General features: G+C 39.7%; 1 protein-coding gene and 1 long non-coding RNA gene across 4 annotated transcripts in view; one reads left to right on the plus strand and one right to left on the minus strand.

Moving 5' to 3' along the window:
• The window catches only part of SPATA16 (spermatogenesis associated 16), a 275,661-nt gene that overhangs the window by 41,662 nt on the left and 220,582 nt on the right, over window positions 1–13,417 (plus strand). The gene's annotated exons all lie outside the window — the stretch shown is intronic.
• LOC133247115 (uncharacterized) lies at window positions 1,820–9,159 on the minus strand. The gene is made up of 2 exons (XR_009736264.1): window positions 8,781–9,159; window positions 1,820–2,206 (listed from the first exon to the last, which is right to left on the minus strand). It is a non-coding gene; the product is annotated as an uncharacterized LOC133247115 (long non-coding RNA).

The raw sequence follows: 13,417 nt of genomic DNA on the forward strand, positions 1-13,417 counted from the left end.
AACCAGTCAATCCTAAGGAAATAAACCCTTTATTAATTGAAAGGACTGATGCTGAAGCTGAAGCTCCTATACTTGGGCCATCTGATGTGAAGAGCTGACTCATTAGAAAAGACCCTGGTGCTGGGAAAGATTAAAGGCAGGAGGAGAAGGGGATGACAGACGACAGAGGACAAGATGGTTGGATGGCATCACCAACTCAATGGACATGAGTTTGAGCAAGCTCTGGGAGATGGTGAAGGACAGGGAAATCTAGAGTCCATAGGGTTGCAAAGAATCAGGCAAGACTGAGCGACTAAACAACAACAAAAAGATGCAGATTCATTCAAATCCCTTTGAAAATCTTTTGACTAGACCTAATTCTAATATTTCTAGGATCATTTCATAGGGAAACCTGTCCTGATACATTTTCAGTTCAGTTCAGTTCATTCGCTCAGTCGTGTCTGACTCTTTGTGACCCCGTGAATCACAGCACGCCAGACCTCCCTGTCCATCACCAACTCCTGGAGTTTACTCAAACTCATGTCCATTGAGTCGGTGATGCCATCCAGCCATCTCATCCTCTGTCGTCCCCTTCTCCTCCTGCCTGCAATCCCATGATGCTTTTGAACTGTGGTGTTGGAGAAGACTCTTGAAAGTCCCTTGGATTGCAAGGAGATCCAACCAGTCCATTCTAAAGGAGATCAGTCCTCGGTGTTCATTGGAAGGACTGATGCTAAAGCTGAAACTCCAACACTTTGGCCACCTCATGTGAAGAGTTGACTCATTGGAAAAGACCCTGATCCTGGTACATTTTAGCTTATATATAAATAGTATATACCTACTAGATAATATCGGAGAAGGCGATGGCACCCCACTCCAGTACTCTTGCCTGGAAAATCCCATGGATGAAGGAGCCCTGTCCATGGGGTCACAAACAGTCGGACACAAGTGAGTGACTTCACTTTACTTTTCACTTTCATGCATTGGAGAAGGAAATGGCAACCCACTCCAGTGTTCTTGCCTGGAGAATCCCAGGGACAGGGGAGCCTGGTGGGCTGCCGTCTATGGGGTCGCACAGAGCTGGACACGACTGAAGCGACTTAGCAGCAGCAGATAATATATGTCTGTTTTTTATGGTCATTTCCTGAATATTCACAACTGTATACTTACAATTCCCCTTTAGCTCAAAATTACTTTCCTTTTTACAATTATATAGAGAGTATATTGTCCAAGAGGGGGTTTGACTTTAAACATTTATGACTCATTTATTTAACTAGTTACCAGGTCAACTGCTCAGTGGGAAATTGGATGTTATTCTTACTGTGAGAACATCAGACAAAATTGGACGGAAGTGTGTAGGACAAGCTTAGTGTGTTGGAGCCTCAATATATCAGTGATTGAACCAGTTAGTACCTTAATTCTTTTTTTTTTTTCCCTCCAGAAATCACAAGTGTTAGCTTACAAAGAAACATAGGTAAGATAAAAGCAAAGTAACAAGAATGAGGGCAGGAGGAGAAGGGGACAGCAGAGGATGCGATGGTTGGATGGCATCACTGACTCGATGGACATGAGTTTGAGTGAACTCCGGGAATTGGTGATGGACAGGGAGGCCTGGCATGCTGCAGTTCATGGGATTGCAAAAAGTCGGACATGACTGAGTGACTGAACTGAACACAAGTGAAAAAGAGGACAAATAGAGAAGGGACAGAGAAAGTAGGATGGGAAAGAGGAAATAAAGTAAATCAAGAAACTTATTCTTTACTGATTAAAAACCAAGGGAAAAGGGAAAAGGAACTTATTTAGTTAAACTAATTCATTTACTAATTTTAAACAATACTGATCCATGAGAAGAGATAATCTTTTTATTATTACCAAGATCTAAAAGAAATCTGTTAGGTTACATAGGAATCTTTATGAGGAATATCAGTATCTTTTGAGGTCACTGATTTGGAAATATTAGTATAATTTTAGGAGTATGCAAAGGCAATGGCTGTTTTTGTCTCAAAAAAAAATAACTTTTGAAAGTTTTTATCTTGTGGCATTTGCATGCTGAATATAATCTTAATACTTTCAGTATCATTATGTACATATTAATCTCTGGGAAATTTTTATTGCATAATGCAATGCCATTCAACAAAATTTTATCATGTTCCTGTTCCATGCCAAGCATTGCATCAGGCTCCAGGAATGCAATCCATGGGGGTCTCTCTTCATGAGGATTCTCATTCTGAAATAAAAAAACAATGAAAATGAAACGTGGTATGTGTTCCAATAAAGGAAGAATGAGATGCTATGGCATATGACATCATCTAGAGCTGTGGTTCATAGATTTTTTATTTCATGAATGAGCATAATAATTTTTAAATGTGGGTTAATATAGATTGCCATCATTTTACTAGCCAAGAAAAGGCACTGAAAAGATTTTAAAAGCTACTACATTTGACCCTTGAACAGCTTGGGCTTGAACTGGATAGGTCCACTTATGCAGATATTTTTCACTAAATGTATACTTCAGTACTACATGGTCCACAGTTGGTTGAATCTGTGGAACTGCAACCAAAGATATGGAGGGTTGATTGTAAAGTTACACACAGGTTTTTGACTGTGTGGGAGGTGGAGCCTTTAACTTGTTCAAGAGTCAACTATAAATAGCATATTAAAAAGCAGAGACATTACTTTGCCAACAAAGGTCCGTCTAGTCAAGGCTATAGTTTTTCCAGTAGTCATGTATGGATGTGAGAGTTGGACTGTGAAGAAAGCTGAGCACCGAAGAATTGATGCTTTTGAACTGTGGTGTTGGAGAAGACCCTTGAGAGTCCCTTGGACTGCAAGGAGATCCAACCAGTCCATTCTGAAGGAGATCAGCCCTGGGATTTCTTTGGAAGGAATGATGCTGAAGCTGAAACTCCAGTACTTTGAGCTATGTATAAGGTTTTAGCTGCAGAAAAATTACATCAGAACCTGATTTTAATTATAATTTGTACAAAAATCATAGTGCTCTGAAAGAAAGTATCAGGAGGGGCTACTACAGAAAGGGAGAACAGGGAACTCTCCTTAGAAAAGATAGAACATTTCAACTGAGGCCCAAAGGATGAACATAAACCAGGTAGGCAAGGAGGAAAAAACCCAAAACTTTCCCTTTCAGGAAGGCTTAACACATTCCCCTCTGTATTAGTGTTCTGAGCTTGCTGTAAAAAATCACCAACTTAAACACAATTTATTACCTTAGGCTCACTGACTAAATGAGATCCACTGTACTAAAATTAAGGCATGGTAAGAGGACCGCTCTCATTCTGGACGCTCTGTTGGAGAATCTGTTTCCTTGCCTTGTACAGCTTGCAGATGTTGCCTGCATTGTTTGGCTTGGGGCCCCTTCCATCACCTTCAAATCTACAGTGCAATTTCTCTTCTGACTCTGACATTGACTCTTCTGCTTCACTCTTACACATTCAAAGAACCCTTGTGATTTCATTGAGCCCATCCAAATAATCCAGGATAATCTCTTTATCTTGAAGGCAGCCAATTAGCAACCTTAATTCCATCTGTAACCTTAGTTCCTCCTCTCCTCCTCTCCTCGATATATATTCACAGATTCTGGGGGATAGGATGTAAATGTCTTTGGGAAGCTTGTGCTCTACCTACCGCACCTTCTGACTCATGGAAAACACAGTATATGCTAAATTGCTTCCTTCTCAACCATTGGTTTGTGAAGAATTGTGAAGACTATGAAATATACTCCGCTTGAAAGCTAACAAGAAGCCTGCCAGAGTTCACTGGTGGCAGCAGAAGGCATGAGATTCCTGGATCACAAACAAAGGACTTCATTATTCATGGCCAAGCAAGTAGCATGAGCCTCATCACATTTGCTTCGGCCCCTCTTATCTGCCAAGTCCCACAGGAGTGATTCAGAAGAGTTCTGACAGATAGCCGCATCCACTGTGGACTGTATTATAGAAGAAGAACCCCAACCTTAGGGAACCTGAATCATTTACAATGAATAATAAGCATGCCTTTCCTTTTCTCCAGAGGGAAACACAACCTCTCTCTTCCAAAGCTGCTCAATATACAAACATCCTTAAAAAGATAATCCAGAACAAAAAGTACATCTTGCAAACAAATTTTTATTGCATAATGCAGTGTCATTCAACAGAATTTTATTATGTTCCTGTTCTATGCCAGGCATTGCATCAGGCTCCAGGAATGCAATCCATGGGGGTCTCTCTTCATGAGGATTCTCATTCAGAAATAAAAAAAACAATGAAAATGAAATGTGGTATGTGTTCCAATAAAGGAAGAATGAGATGCTATGGCAAATGACATCATCTAGAGCTATGGTTCATAGATTTTTTATTTCATGAATGAGCATAAAATTTTTAAAATCTAGATTGCCAACATTTTATTAGCCAAGATGTTTGCAAGATGTAAATAAAAAACCTAAAGAACCTTGGAAAATTGTCCATGAATATGCCTACATTGCATCTGCTTTTAATAACCTGATCTGCAGTTTCTCAAATGTGGGGACTAGGTCTTCAAACATCATTTTAAAATCAATTCATTTTAAGTTAAAAGCTTTGTTTTTCAATTTACAAATATAATTTTTTCAACTTTTTTTTTACTTGATCAAGTCAACCTTTATTTATACATTACACTGAATTATTTTTCTAGTGCCTAATCTGTTCCCTATTACCCTTTACTTATCATCAGATAGTTCTAAATGAAAACATGTTATTTTTGGCTGGCTTAATATACAAATGACTAATGCAAAAACAGACTAATGTGTAAACAGACCTCAGTTCATAATGAGGAAATATTAGCAAATTTACTAATGAGGGCATTCATACAAACAGATAATTATGAAGCAAACCAAGTGCCAATATGACCCTAATGTGAAATGTCATTCTGTGAGAACAGAGACTGAGAGGGGGCCTTTATAAGAAGGGGAAAACAGACAAATTCATTTCTACGTATTAATCCAAACCCATTCTGAGAGCAAAAGATGGCTATAAAGTTAGAGACCCAGTTAAAAAAACAAATGATTATATTTTATATTAGAAGTACCAACATTCATGAATTTGTTCATGGATCTATTCCCCCTATTACTGACATTCTTCTAAGTTAAAGTTACTCATAAGGTACATTTCCCCTAGTTTTAAGGGCAAAGAAGGCTATAAAGAAAATATTAAGCTATCTAATGATAAAAATGAGCTAAGTCAGAAGGAAAAAAGAAAGGGAATACATTTTACCCTCTCTGCGCAGAAATGATGGTAGTAGATGCATATCAATAAGGCATATTCTTTGAGCAACTTTCCCCAGACGTGTTAATACATAAGGTGAGTTGTCAGTGTTCTCCCATCTAATTGTTCTGAGACCAACAGTGTGATTCAGACTAAGGGCAAAACAGCAGTCTTTATTCCTAAAAGGGAGTTGCTCAAAAGCCAACTGGATTATATTTATACTCGACATAGGTAATGATCACAATCTTGCCACTCATAATTTTTTATCTCATTAACACTTCTGAAAAACTAAAGCACCATCCCTACTTTTACCATATTCTTGTGCTTTAATAGATTATTGCTCTCATGTTAAATTCATCAATTTGTATACTATTTTGACAAAAGAAGCACAAATTTCTAAGGAGCATGACAAACTGCAGCCGCTTTCCTTGACAAGTACAGTGCTAGCAATTCAGTGGAAGGCATTCAGTAACTGCAATCAGAAAACCTGCATTCTCAGTCTGGCTCCTTCCCATCTAATCCCTCTGAGTTCTATGCCTCAGTGTCCTCGTTTGTGAAGAAATGATCTCAGGGTGACATGACACGGTGATGTGGAAGCACCTTAATTCATAAGGATACGCTTTTAGTCTGAATTTCTTTTTTTTTTTTTTTTTTTAATTTTCATTGAGGGAGTTCAGCAGCACCTGTTAACAATAGGACTTTTAGTAAAGAGTACATCTGAAAAATAAAGAGTGTGATTACAATCCACAATTCCAACCTTCAGGTCAGAAATCACAAACCCAGCCACGCCTGAGGGCCTGCTGTGTGGAAAGGGCTGCGTGTGCTGAATCCAGGAGGAACAGTTTACTAGTTCCTCCCATTTCCTCCTGCCTGGCATCCCAATCCTTTCCTCGTTGCTCATCAATGACTCACCAGTGCCTTTCTCACTCCTGATTGCAACAGGGTCACCTGCAAAACCCCTGACGGTGACAGCTCCTCACCCTTGCCTCTCATGTCCTGGCACCAAGAAACTGCCACCACCGTTTCTTCAGGTTGCCTCAAGTCACAGAGATGCCCCTCTTCAGAGCCTCTGCTGGCTCATTTTCTGCAGAAACTAATGGGTCCTATCCTTGCTTCCCCTGACGGCTGTCACTGATGCAGACAATCATGCTTTCTATCTCAGCTGTTGACTCCTCTGCCTCCTCTGCCTCCCAGCTCTTTTCCTGAAGCTTCCTCTCAGGTACTAATTTCCTCAGCATCCACAGATAAGAACATTTCAATAGCTAAGCTGAGATAAACTTGCAGAGTCCATCAGATGCAGCCTCCTGCCTGTAAAGGAGAAGAGAAGGCTCCACACAAGATGTGTGTTTCCTCAACCTGTCAGTGTTCCCTCTAACTTCTAGTCACAACCTGAAGAAAACCATTCCTCTGAAAGTAAGTTTGTCTCTTATGTCCAAACCAATTCTCTACCCAGGTAGTTTGAGTCTTGTTTCCCTTCTTTGGTCTCCTCTGTTGCACTTGTCTCTGATTTGGGCATGAGATAGAGGGAATCTCAAAGTTCAGAAGTCTTCTGGTCCAATTACGTATCTACTTTTAAAATACCATCATCACCACCAATGGGTCATGCACCCTGAAAAGGAATTTACTTCATCGTAGGCGGTCGGTCCATCCTTGAACAGCTCTGACCAGGAGAAGTGTTTAACCTGGGTTCACGGAAACCTTCCTTCCTTCCTGTTACATCCTCTGATTATACTTTCTCCCATCAGGACGTCACAGTAGCTTCCATGGTCACTCACCTGCTAGTACTATCCATCACTTCTCCAGCATCTGGCAAAGGCTCTCAAGCACAGCAAGTCTCCTAAACATTTGTTGAATGAATGAGTGAGTGAGTAAATAAATAAATGTCTGGGGCCTTTTCTAGAGGACTGCAGTTTGTATCTAAGACATATATGAAATATAATTTGGGTCTTCTCCAGGCTAAAAGTCCTTAGTTTTTATAAGGAAATTTTCAGGTTACATTTCCTTTCCTATGGGCTTTCTCCAGTGTGTCTAAATTTATCTCAGTGAACAATATAAAAATTAAAAATTAAAATTATATTTAAATATAAATATATATATATATATATATATATATATATATACACACATACATACATTTCAGGCTTCCCTGGTGGCTCAGTGGTAAAGAATCTGCCTGCCAGACCGAGAGACACAGATTCGATCACTGATCCAGGAAGATCCCACATGCCACAGGGTAATTAAGCCCGTGTGTGGCAACTACTGAGCCTGTGCTCCAGAGCCCAGGAGTCACAACTACTGAGCCCATGTGCCTGAGAGCCTGTGCTCCCCAACAGGAAAAGCCCCTGCAGTGAGAAGCCCGTGTAGCGCAACTAGAGAGCAGCCCCCACTCACCACAACCAGAGAAAAGTGTGCACATCAACGAAGACCCAGCACAGCCAAAAACAATAAAAGAAAAGAAAACTTTTTAATATAAATTATATTTAATATACATTTATGTATATGACTATATATAATCATATGGGTGTGAGTATAAAATTTGGTTACTCTACTTTTCTAAATAAAGTTACATCAATATATAGAGCATGAGTAAACAAAAACTAACAGAAAAAAATATCCTTTGGCACTCAAAATCCACTCATGCTTAAGTGGTTTTATTTAGTATTATTAAAGTTTTAGTTTTGGACAGAGGCTTTGCTATATCATTTAATTATTTTTAAAAGAAAAAGCTGAACCACAATTCTACCACCCTGATGCAGTTGTTGTCATTTTCCTGTTTTGCCCATCTTTTTCATACATAAAAATAACTCTGTTATTGTAAATATGTGGTATACATTTTGCATTGTACTTTTTTCACTTAAAATTATATTGCACATATTTTTCATATTATCATTAATCCTTATTATAATTCCATCAGCTTATAGTATAATACTTCATCAACTTGATATACTGTAACCATTTCCCAATTAGTACTGATTAAAATGCTTCAAAGTTTCTTAATAGAGAATTATGTTAGGAATACTGCCTGCATATAGATTTTCTTCCTAAATATCTTGTCAAATTTTAAAATATTCCCTTCTCTCTATTATCATTTGAAAGGATTTTTCAGTTTCTATGTGTATGAGTTTTAATTATATGTATGCTATTTATTTCCAGTTTTATATCAATGTAGTAAAAAGCTGAAACCTATAAAACTTTGACTTTTAATTAAAATTATTCATTAAGCCCTAAAACATTATAATTTTTATAAATTTCACAGATATATTTTAAAAGATGTAGCCTGTTTTAAAGATGATTAGCATTTTTTTCATTCCAGAAATATTTATAAATACCTAATTGATGCCAGGCACCATGTTAGGAACCTGTGATGCAAGAATGAACAAGACAGATCCAGTGCTTAAAGGATTAAGAAAAAGAGTAGTGAGAAAAAACTGTGATAAGTGTCACAATAGGATGGTTCAAGGAACTACTACCCTTAGACTCAGACAGAAAGGGTCTTTGGCCTCAGTCCTAGGTTTCAGAGAAACTCTCTCTGCCCCCCACCCCACGACCCACAGTGTCCCTTCTCACCAGGCAAGGAGACAGCAGTCACCTATGAGATATCTTGGACATGTCCATCTGGAGCTCACAATCCCTACTAGACCCTCCTCTGAGTAACAGGGATGCCAGAATTTCCTCCTCGAATGGTCTAAACCCACTCCTAGGGCCAGAGCAGATGTCTCTGTATCCACCTACTGAATGTTGAGCTTGTGCTTATATGCCCAGCAGTGGACAGGTAAAACACAATGCTTGGGGAAGGCTGTGAACAGGGCTTGAATGTGTGGTCTGAGTGATCCACACACAGGCAGAGGAATCCCCCGGCAGTTCCGGTTGGAGACAGGAGTGGGAAGGGAAAGAGAAAGAGGAGTGCCCACAGACTATAGACAAGGGGCGGGGGCCACTTCTCCCCCAAAGTCATGTTCTAGAACAGAGCTCTGAAGATTCTGAAAATTCTAATTTGGACCTTGTTTTCCAGGTGGTTTTGTGGATATATTTGTCATGGTAGGAGGATGGAACATATTTTATTTAACGGGTTGCTAGCTTGATTGATAGTTTTAAAATATTTAGACAAATGGGATGTAGTACTTCATTTATATTCTTGCCCCAGGCCTTGCAATTGTTGGGGCAGGTCTGGTATGTGGTGCCATGGGGACACCTAACAGGAGGATCTAACCTTATATGGGGGCATCATAGATGGCCTCTCAGAATAAATCATGGTTCAGTAGCCTAGGATCAGCCAGAGGCTATTCTACTTATATAACTACCACATTTATAGACTAAAGGTGGAAATGTCATATGTTCATCCTAATAAATGCCAAAAAAATGTATTTGATGAAACAGTCATGTTTAAATTAATACTTAATACTGTAGAATATTAAGTGCAGGAGAAGGGGGTGACCAAGGATGAGATGGTTGGATGGCATCACCATCTGAATAGACATGAGTTTAAGCAGGCTCCGGAAGATAGTGAAGGACAGGGAAGCCTAGTGTGCTACAGTTCACAGGGTTGCAAAGAGTGACCCACAACTTAGCAACTGAACAACTCCTGTAGAATAACAGCATGGCACAATAAATGCTTTATGTATATGAAAGTAAACATTGACGTCACACATAAATGTTAAGTACTAACAATGTTCCCTTGAAATGTAACCAAAGACAAGAATACAACTATCACTCAATTACTTAACATGGATTTAAAATTTCTAGGCAATTCATCTGGCAGATGTTAATTTCTTTTCCCTTTTCCAATGGTTTAATGAACATTTTTTTAAGTGAGAACTGTGTTGTGTCATTTACTTCATAACATTTTTAAAGTCCTCTATCTTTTTCTGGTTTGTCATCATTGTTGTTGCTGGCCTATATCCCATCTTGAAGGCACATGTTCCATAAAATTACCACCTGCTTGTTAAAATACACTTTTATGTATTTCGATTTTTCCTCTTTCAAGATTCAACAGAGGCCTCCATTTTCCTCCTTATGATTTTGTATTTGTTTGGTCAACCATTGCCTGGAGCTGGTGTTTAGACCAGGAAGCGACTCATTATTCTCCCAAATGGTTCCTGTGTCTCAGTTATTAATCTGCATCAGCTGGAGGCAAATAGCATTCCCTCTACCCTCCAGTCTTAACACATAATCAGGAACTTGGCAGAGGAAAAGAGTGGTGGTGGAAGTTCTGGCCTGACTGGCTATGAGGAGCAAGCAGTTAATTGAATAGAAACAAGTCATATGGCATTTTTAATTTGAGTAAAGAATACAAGTCTATTTTAAAGTTGTTTGCCTGGTCACTGGCAGGCATCTGTTAGCTACTGTGCTTTCAGGTTCATTCTCTCTCTCCCTCGCATTCCCTCTCTCTGACTCTCCTGTTTCTGAACTATAAACTCCCAGATGAGACTCTGATCTTTGATCCTTGATAAACAGCCATTCTTAAATGATGTCTAAGGGAAAGACAAGATGTCTTTATGAAGCAGCAGTTTGGTGGTCCTTTCTCACTCCTCCTCAGATTTTACAATAGAACACATGAGAACAGGCTGCTGCCCGTTCTCAAAGTACATTTTCAGAGAACTGATCATATTCTGAGCCTGTAGCAGATATAATTCTTTTCTCCCCAACAATTTAGGACCCTTGATAACTTGGGGGACATCAAGCACGTTTATGCAGAACTCTCCAACTTTAACAAGAAGGCAGGACTTGAAGACATGTGCTTTTGATCATCACCGCAAGACTATTTTATAAGTTCAAAAATCAGGGAATCCATTCAGGAGTTGTCTAGTGTTTGCTTAAATTCAGTCTTGGCAAGAACAGAAGTTGCCTAAATTTGATTCTCCCATTAGTCAAATATAATTTTGACAGAAAAAGTGATATCTAAGACATTATTTCTGTAAAATGGTAAAATTCTCCCTGGTGGCTTCCCCACATGTCTCCACTGGATCTCACTTCTCACCATCCTCCTCCTTCCTTTCTTCTCCATCCCAATTAACACCCACAGCCCTAGGTCTCAGTAAGAACAATCAAATGGCAAGTGAAGGGTCCTGAAGTGGCTTCACTTAGCACTGTGGAATCTCAACATGAAAAGCCCATTCTTGGTTTCTCCTCCTTGACAGAGAGGGCTCCAGTCACCTCTGCAGTGTGCATGCCTGCTTTCTGACTCTCCAGTGTTTGCCTAGTCTTGATCCTCTGAGGAATTTCTTTTCTGATTCCTCCTTTCTGCAGAGTAATTCAGTGGATTCTGGTAAAAGAAGTCCTAGCCTGGGTTTAGGGAATCTCGTACCTTAGTGAAGGTGTTAGTCACTTCAGTCTCTTTGGAACCCCATGGACTATAGCCCGCCAGGCTCTTCTGTCCATGGAATTCTCCAGGCAAGAATACTGGAGTGGATTGCCATTCCCTTCTCTAGGGCTCTTACCTTAGGGCATTGCAAAAACACAAGATTTGTGTTCTGTCCCCTCCCAGACTTCTGTTCTAGAAAATCAAGTTGCATACAACCCCAAACGCTCAGTGCATAAAGAAAAGAACATTAAAACTGCAAACAATTCCATGACTCAGCAATGATAAACATTGTTGATATTTTAGGGTATGGTATGGTATGGAATATGTAAATGTATGTGACATGAATTATACTAAATAATTTATAAAAATTGTTTTATATAAACATTGTTTATATGAAATTCAGTTTTAAATAGGTGTCATGTATTTTTGTTTGCAATATGTGGAACCCCTGTTACAGTTCTAATCACAACAGGTGTGTTTTCCTTCACATATACCCTCACCAATAATCCCACATTTTCAAAAATTAAGAATTATTAAAATAACATTTCACGAATAATTTTGCCAAGAACATTAATAACATTTTGCTACTCATACACTGGGTGGGAAAACTGTTTCCTTTATTGATTAATATGCAGAGTACATCATGAGAAACACTGGACTGGAAGAAGCACAAGCTGGAATCAAGATTGCTGGGAGAAATATCAATAACCTCAGATATGCAGATGACATCACCCTTAGGGCAGAAAGTCAGGAGGAACTAAAAAGCCTCTTGATGAAAGTGAAAAAGGAGAGTGAAAAAGTTGGCTTAAAGCTCAACATTCAGAAAACTAAGATCATGGCATCTGGTCCCATCATTTCATGGGGAATGGATGTGGAAACAGTGTCAGACTTTATTTTGGGGGGCTCCAAAATCACTGTGGATGGTGATTGCAGCCATGAAATTAAAAGACGCTTACTCCTTGGAAAGAAAGTTATGACCAACCTAGACAGCATATTAAAAAGCAGAGACATTACTTTGCCAACAAAGGTCTGTCTAGTCAAGGCTATGGTTTTTCCAGTGGTCATGTATGGATGTGAGAGTTGGACTGTGAAGAAGGCTGAGTGACCAAGAATTGATGCTTTTGAACTGTGGTGTTGGAGAAGACTCTTGAGAGTCCCTTGGACTGCAAGGAGATCCAACCAGTCCATTCTGAAGGAGGTCAGCCCTGGGATTTTTTTGGAAGGAATGATGCTAAAGCTGAAACTCCAGAACTTTTGCCACCTCATGCGAAGAGTTGACTCATTGGAAAAGACGCTGATGCTGGGAGGGATTGGGGGCAGGAGGAGAAGGGGATGACAGAGAATGAGATGGCTGGATGGCATCACCTACTTGATGGACACGAGTTTGAGTGAACTCCGGGAGTTGGTGATGGACAGGGAGGCCTGGTGTGCTGCAATTCATGGGGTTGCAAAAGTCGGACACGACTGAGCGACTGCCTGAACTGAACTGAACTGAATAAATAAAATGAGAGAAATTTTGGTTTATATTTTTTGTGTTATTGATTGGGAATTATAGCTTTAACATGTACTATTTGATCACTGAATATGATTATTTCTGTTGACTCAATACTAAGTGTGGAGAAGGCAATGGCACCCCACTCCAGTACTCTTGCCTGGAAAATCCCATGGATGGAGGGGCCTGGTGGGCTGCAGTCCATGGGGTCGCTAAGAGTCAGGCACGACTGAGCGACTTTCCTTTCACTTTTCACTTTCATGCATTGGAGAAGGAAATGGCAACCCACCCCAGTATTCTTGCCTGGAGAATCCCAGGGACAAAGGAGCCTAGTGGGTTGCCATCTATGGGGTCGCACAGAGTCGGACACGACTGAAGTGACTTAGCATAGCATAGCAATACTAAGTGATG

Source organism: Bos javanicus, chromosome 1 (assembly GCF_032452875.1).
Source record: "Bos javanicus breed banteng chromosome 1, ARS-OSU_banteng_1.0, whole genome shotgun sequence".
NCBI classification, from domain to species: Eukaryota; Metazoa; Chordata; class Mammalia; order Artiodactyla; family Bovidae; genus Bos; species Bos javanicus.